The following is a 6706-nucleotide window of genomic DNA, read 5'->3' as shown; positions in this document are numbered from 1 at the left end:
CGAGCGTTTTCTAGCTGCCAGGTGATTTGCAAGGAGACTAGACAGAAAACAAAACAAAACAAAACAAAACAAAACAAAAAAAACAGCAAGGAGGGGGCCCCTTTATACAAGGATATCTGGATGAGGGGTGGCAGGGGGTGCAGGGGCAGACTATATTTTTGGAGCAGATGCCGAGGCCCTGTTTCTGCCCTTGGACTTGGAGGTGTCCAATTTCTGGGATCAATCAAGGCTCTCTACTCCAAGCCACCCCTGCCACGACACTTCCACCTGCTCCCGCCTCCTCTGCTTAGGCGGAGGCGGATGCGAAACGCGCCGCGGCTAAGCCTAGAGGAGCCTGAGCGCGGAGGCCTTTTGTCTCCAGACAGAGAGCAGAGCCTGCTTTCTTCCACCCTCTCCCGGCACAGCACGGGGTCACCGGCGAGTCTCAACCCCCGCTTTAGGGGGGATGGGAGGAAGAGGCAGTAAATGCAGCAAAACTCCCGCTCTCGGGCGCGGCCTCGGACGGCGAACTGGAGAAACCCTTCGGGGTGCGGCGGGGCCGGGAGCGGCCTGAGTGCTCCCAGGGCCGCCAGGCCCGCGCCCTGCTGCTTGCCCAGGGCGCGCACCAGGCCTCGGAGGCCGGAGACGCCCCTCCTCGGCTACCGGCTGCCGAGGTCTCGGAGTCGGTCAAGCGCCCCCTGGCACCGCGAGAGAGGCGCACCTCGCCTGGAGCAGTGCGTCCGCGACCTGGGCGGGAGGAGGCACAGGACAGGGGGCCCCCGGGACTGGCCGTGAGCCTGGCCTTGGCGCGCCGAGCGTTCACCATCCGCCCGGGCCTGGGCTTCGTGGCCCACATTGCCCAGTCTACTTTCTTCCGGGGTTCCAGTGAGAAGAAGTGGGAATGTCACTGGAACCTGGTTGGCCTTGCCTCTGGCTGGCGACAGACGGCCGCAGGCAGAGAGGGAAGACGCCTTGGCCCCGCTCCTGACGGCCGGTAAAGGCCCGCCTCTCCTGGCCGGGAGAATATATTTCGGGGTAGAAACCTCTATCCCAGCCACCTAATCGCACCTACCTAGCTACCTGCCTGCCCCCCCCCCCCGTCCCCCATCCCTTGCTCCCTGCTCCGAGGCCTACCCTTGGCCACCACGGTTTGCCTTCAGATTTGGAGGCCCCAAGGGGTATGGGCACAATAACTGGTACATAGTAAGCACTAAATTAATGTTAGCTGTTGCAATCACGAGGCTCATCAGGTCTCCTCCGCGGGCATCTCTGTCTCTCACAGACCAATCACTGCCTAGCTGGGGTCCCCAAGACCCCTACTCATGCCCAGGGATTGGCCAGCTACTCTAGCCCCCTATGAGCCCTAGAGCCACCGCCTTCCACCCTAAAATGCCCGTAAAACACCGAGATCTCTGCGGTTCTTCCCGCAGGGTGTTTGTCCAGGCCTGGATAACCGGGAGCAGAAGAGACCGAAGCCAGAAGCAAATGTTAGCAGGTCCCTATTGCACTCTGTCTCGGTCATCGCAGGGCGGGGGAATTTCGGTTAAATAAGAACATCCTGGGACAGGGGATGGTGGTTCGTCATTTAAAAACAAACTGTAAAAAAGGGACCCTTCGGTGAGGGACACAGACTGTGTGTGTGCGCGCGTGCGTGCGTGTGTGTGTGTGTGTGTGTAAGGAGGGGTGGGGATCAGGGGCAGGCTGAGGCAGGAGGACCAACAGTGGATGAATCAGAAGCAGCGGAATGACACATTTTTCTTCCAGAAACAATTCTTTGGGTGAGATTTTAATCGCCAGGCCAAAAGGAATGAGTTGTCGGAGACAGCGCCCCTCAATAAATGTACAACGAACGACGTGTAGCCGGGTTTTGTTTTAAGACCTTTAATAAATACAATTCCGTCTTCCTGATGCTTCGTATCTTCAGTCATACTGAAAGTATTATTGTCGTTATTTTGCAAACATTTCAGTTCTAGAGGGTCCTTGGAGCAGGGCCGGAGCCACGCCCAGGACCGCGATCACCTGCTGCGCGTCGGCGGGGACTCGGTCCCCTCATCTCCGCTTCCCTCCCCCACCCCCAGGCTGATGGATATTCTTGGATGTGGACCCCTTTAAAAATGACAAATGTCTTGTCAATACAGACTATCCATCCTTTCTTGCTTTCTCATCATTTTTCGGCGCCGAGAAGGGACCCAGGCGCAGGCCCAGCGGCGCGTGTCACGCGGCCTGCACTGTAACGTAATCTCCAAAACCTTGGCCTAATTTACGACTAATGTATCTCGAGTGAAGGAGTCGGCGAGAAATCAGTGGCCCAAGGAGCTAGATTTAAGCTGTGGAGGAATCGGAAATTAAGGAACTGTAAGGAGGATTATCATTCTCCCGTCTCCCCTCCCACACACGACCGTAAGTCTCCCCGCTCGGCCTTCGGGGACGCGGCCCTTATCTCCCCGCGGCCTGCGTCCCTGTGGCTTGCTTCTGTCGCTCCCGACCACTGTGTCTGGGGCGTACTCCGCCTGGCTTCTCCTAGCCCCCGGGAGGAGGCGCTGGTGCCCGGGTCGGCCTCTGGTCCCTCCCAGCCGGCGTCCTGGAGCCCCCATTCACAAAGCCCGGCTTGGTGAAGGCGACACGCACACACACACACACACACACACACACACACACACACACACACAGCGAAGAGGGGAGTTTGATCTTGTCTCATTGGCGTCTCAGGCCTGAAAGGAAAATCGTTTGGGTAAACAGCCAAGCTTCCAGGCTTAACGCCCGGCTCCCGCCCCCGCCCCTCCGCCCCCTCCCGCCTCCCCCACTCCCCTTCAACCCCACCCGCCACCTACACTCCGCTCCGCAGCCTGGCCCCGAGCGAGCTCCGCGCGCCCGGGCGGGAGCCGAGGGCTCCCCGGGTTCAAAGGGCCGCAGCCCCGAGGGAATGCCCTCCTCGCTGTGCCCCGGGGGGCAGAAGCGGACTGCAGGGCGGTGGGACCGGCCTGGGCAACGGTAGGAACCGCGAAACCTCCCGCTTCCCTAAGTAGAGCTCGTCCCGGGGGAGGGCGCCGGGGTGTTCGGAGCCCGGAGGGACCTTTCCGCCAAGACCAAGTAGAGGCCGAGTCCGGGCCGCAGGCTGCGCCTCGGCGCTCCCCCACGGCCCCGGCGGGACATCCCCGGCGCACCAGGCTGTCACAGGCGTGTGTACGTGTGTCGCACCACCACCGGCGGGGTCCGTGAGCCTCTGCAGGCCTCGCTGCGCTCCTCACCCCCCTTGGGTGATACCGGGTCCCCACCTCCTTCCGAGCGGCCTCGGCTCCAGGAAAAACCTTTAATCAGATATTAAGCTTTTTTTCCGAAGTTTGATTCTTTCCAAAAGGACAGTTCTTCAGCTAACTGTAAACATAATTAGTAGTTATTAACATGAAAAAAACAAAAAAACTCCGTGGTGCTTAGAAGGATATTGGTATCTCTCTAGTTCATTCTCAAGCTTGGGGAGAACACTGAAATCTGAAAATATCCTGGTCAGATTATTAGACCCGATTCTATGGTGTTTCCCCTCCCCCCTTTCTCTAATGAAATTCCTTTCTCTTCTCCCTTCCTCCGTCTCTCTTGTTCTCACTCTCTTTTTCCTTCTCCCAGTCTCAATCTCACTCTAATCCAGGAGTCATTAGTAACACCCTCTGGCTACATGTTTTGCATCAGTGAAACACTGCGACATAGTTGTAAGACAAACTCTGCCGCCTTGCACTGCATCTTGCGGTAGGAAGTGTAATAGCAATAAAAATCATTTTTCATCTCCGGGCATTATTCTGTGGGAAAAAAAAAAAAAAGCAGAAAATCTGAATGTGAGAAGAGGAGGGGGTGGGAGAGAGAGAAATGAAAGGATGTAAAAAAAAGGGGGGGGAGGGGAGAGGAAGAGGGAGAGAGGCAAACCTTTCTAATACAGATTCCCCTTCTCAAAACTGGAGGCAGGTAGATTCAAGCATTTCATTTTCTAATGTTCTACTCTCTTCTCTTTTGGTCCCTGTTCCTCACTGTTGTCCCTCTGTGGTCCCAGGACCCTCTCAGCAGTTGCCTCTGAGCTCCCCAGAATTCTCAACAGTGTCCTTCTCCCCAAGGTAGCATCCCTCCAGGCAAGAAAACCCCAAGACTCCCAGGGTCCAGGCCACCCCTCCTCAGCTGGCCAGGGTGAGGGATCCTCATTCAAGTCCTGCTAAGAAATTGGGGCCTCTTTCCTGTATGGTCTGTCAAGAATCTCTCCTAGCCTGATGGAGAAGGGACAAACCATCAGAAAACCAAATTGTGGTTTGTGTGTGTGTGTGTGTTTCCTGGCTCAGCCCTGTAGTTTTTGAGCAAGGGTGGGGGGCTTTTTGAGAGTCTGCAAATCTGAAACGGGGAGTGTTAGTTACAGGGCAAAGGAGCACTCCCCCCATGGCCACTCTGTGAACTTAGGGAGGGCAAAGATTCAAGGAACGATCTATATATTGGGTTTGCTCAGGCAGGAAAATGCCCACACTTATACATTACCACGTATACACTGTCCCCCTCCCCCACGGTACCCAGTTCAGGCATCATTCCTTGTGGGATTCCCTGAGCTCCTTAAAACCAAAAACAAACTTGTAGTTAAAAGTACATTAGAAAAAGGGCTGTGCCCCCCGCCCCCCAACAAAGAAACCACACAAATCCTTTCAGGACCACAAGATAGACTCCTTGTTTTTAATATCATGTTTGGAATCACCACAGAAAAAAATTCTTGTTCCGTGAAATTTGTTTTTACCTGTAACACTTATCTCTGGAAGGATGCGCTCTGAAAACAAATTGAAACAAAGACTCACCATAAAAGTGAATTAATTGTTATATATATACATATATATGTATATATATATATATATATATATATATATATATATATATATATCCTGAGGACTTAAGAGTGGGGCAAACCTCTTAAGTTGCCAGCTGGGTGAGATAGGGTCAAAAGTAGTGCAATTTGTACCTCTCACCGTTGCTCTTTTACCTGCCGACAGGTGTATATGATTAAGGGTCTGCATTTTGTGGTGATTCTGTCAGCAGAGCCCAAGGCTGTGGGGGTCCGAGGTTTGGTGGGCTGGCCACTGGAATGGCCTGGCAGAGCCCCTCTAATGTCCCACCCATAGGAATGAATGAATTTGAGTGCAAATGTAATTGGGAAGGGATGACTTCTTAGGTCTCCTTCGAAATTTTTGCGTTGGCCCCGGCCCGAGTGGCCTGCACTCAATGGCCCGAACCCATGGCCTCCAAGAAGACATCTCTCATTTATTTGATCTTTCCTATCAAAGTAGCTTCACCGCTTAGACTTGCTGAAATTGTACCTACATATTTTTCTCTTTCTCCTATTATTTCCCCTTCATCCCGGCGCCGACATTGTGCAATATGTCGATCACAAATAATGGCTTTTAACCGACTGGGAGAAGGCCTTTGCGTTTCGGCTTCTCGTGAGGTTTTGATGAAGGGGAAAGTCCGGCGACGGTCAAGTTAGGCTGCAGAAGGCTGGAAGTGTGGCCATGCAATTTCAGTTTCTGCAGCGAGGTGGCGCTCCAGGGCACCACAGCGCACACAGCAGCGGGCCGCCGAGCGCTCCGACCGCGTTCCCGCAGCGAGGCACTGGCCGCGGAGCCAGGTTCCCGTCGGCTTCCTCTCGCTTCGGCACCAAAAGTCGGAGAGCTCTCAGGCCCTCTGGGCCAAGCGGCCCGTAGGGTGGGCGAAGGGCTGAGGCCGCGACCGGGGGAGGCTGGCGGCGGCAGGGAGCCTAGACCCGGCTGAAGCTGGTGCACACTCCCAGCGCTCTTGCTCCGGGGAATCTGCGAAGTTCTTGGACCCTGGCGGGGCCGAGGCGAGCGTGCGGGGACCTCAGAGCCTCCGGGAACGGCGCGCGGGGCTTCGGCCTCTGCCCAGTTGCGGGGAGGACAGACCCTAACACGCTAGGGAGTCGCCCAACTCCTTCACCCGAGGGTCGGGAGACTTTTCTTCTTTCTTTTTTCTTGTTTTAAGGAAAAATAAAGGAAAGAAAAACCTTACGCACTCGATATTGCTTTGTCCTCCAAATTAGGCCGTTTTCCTGTTTACTAGGTTTTTCTTTTCTTTCCTGTGATTTTCCTCTCCTTACCTTTTCGTTCTTTACTGTTTCCCCCTTCCTTTCTTTTCTAGTCTTTCTTATCTTCTGTCTCTCCATTTCTAAGAGATGGTTCTGTGTGAGTGGGTGGGAAAAAGAAAGAGAAGGGGGGTGGCACCAGCCTTAGAGGACCCAGCATTGGCAAATAGCAGCAAAATTGAAGAAGAAACTATTTCGATTTATTGAACGCACTTCCGTCCTAGCGATTTCGTTTCCACACTTCTGCCTTCCCCCGATATCCAACAAGCTCTAGGTCAACGATGACCGGCAGGTAGTGCCTTTCACCAGGCCATACCCAACCTGTGGTCGGGTTTTTGAAGCATAGAAATAATAATAGTAATAGTCAAAACGAGCAGCATTTCCATTCCGCATCAATTTCCTCCTGAGTTTGCAGGCTGGCTCTGCGAAGCCGGAGCAACTCGAGCCGCGCGTCCGTTAGGCTGGGCCCTTTTTTCGTTGCACCGGAACGCCTTGACCCGGGAGCGGCCGCCCTCCCCAGTGGCCTCGGGCTGGGGCCTGGGCCGTGGCAGCTGCTGGGAAGCTTTGCTGAGCCGGCACCTACTATCTACTCCCTACCCAGCCGCAGTCCTTTTA

The 6706-nt window shown here is 54.7% G+C and overlaps 2 long non-coding RNA genes across 2 annotated transcripts in view; both read left to right on the top strand.

Annotated features, from left to right (window-relative positions):
* The first annotated feature begins 1211 nt into the window (after positions 1–1211).
* The window catches only part of LOC309867179, a 64756-nt gene continuing 59261 nt past the window's right edge, over positions 1212–6706 (top strand). The window contains exon 1 of the long non-coding RNA XR_014313018.1: positions 1212–2379. This is a non-coding gene — a long non-coding RNA (uncharacterized lncRNA). The remainder of the gene's footprint in view (positions 2380–6706) is intronic.
* Positions 2797–6706, top strand: part of LOC309867178 — a 39402-nt gene continuing 35492 nt past the window's right edge. The window contains exon 1 of the long non-coding RNA XR_014313017.1: positions 2797–2970. This is a non-coding gene — a long non-coding RNA (uncharacterized lncRNA). The remainder of the gene's footprint in view (positions 2971–6706) is intronic.

The sequence above is a fragment of the Mustela nivalis genome (assembly GCF_964662115.1).
Source record: "Mustela nivalis genome assembly, chromosome: 6".
NCBI classification, from domain to species: domain Eukaryota; kingdom Metazoa; phylum Chordata; class Mammalia; order Carnivora; family Mustelidae; genus Mustela; species Mustela nivalis.
This window is presented reverse-complemented; position numbering and strand designations above follow the sequence as displayed.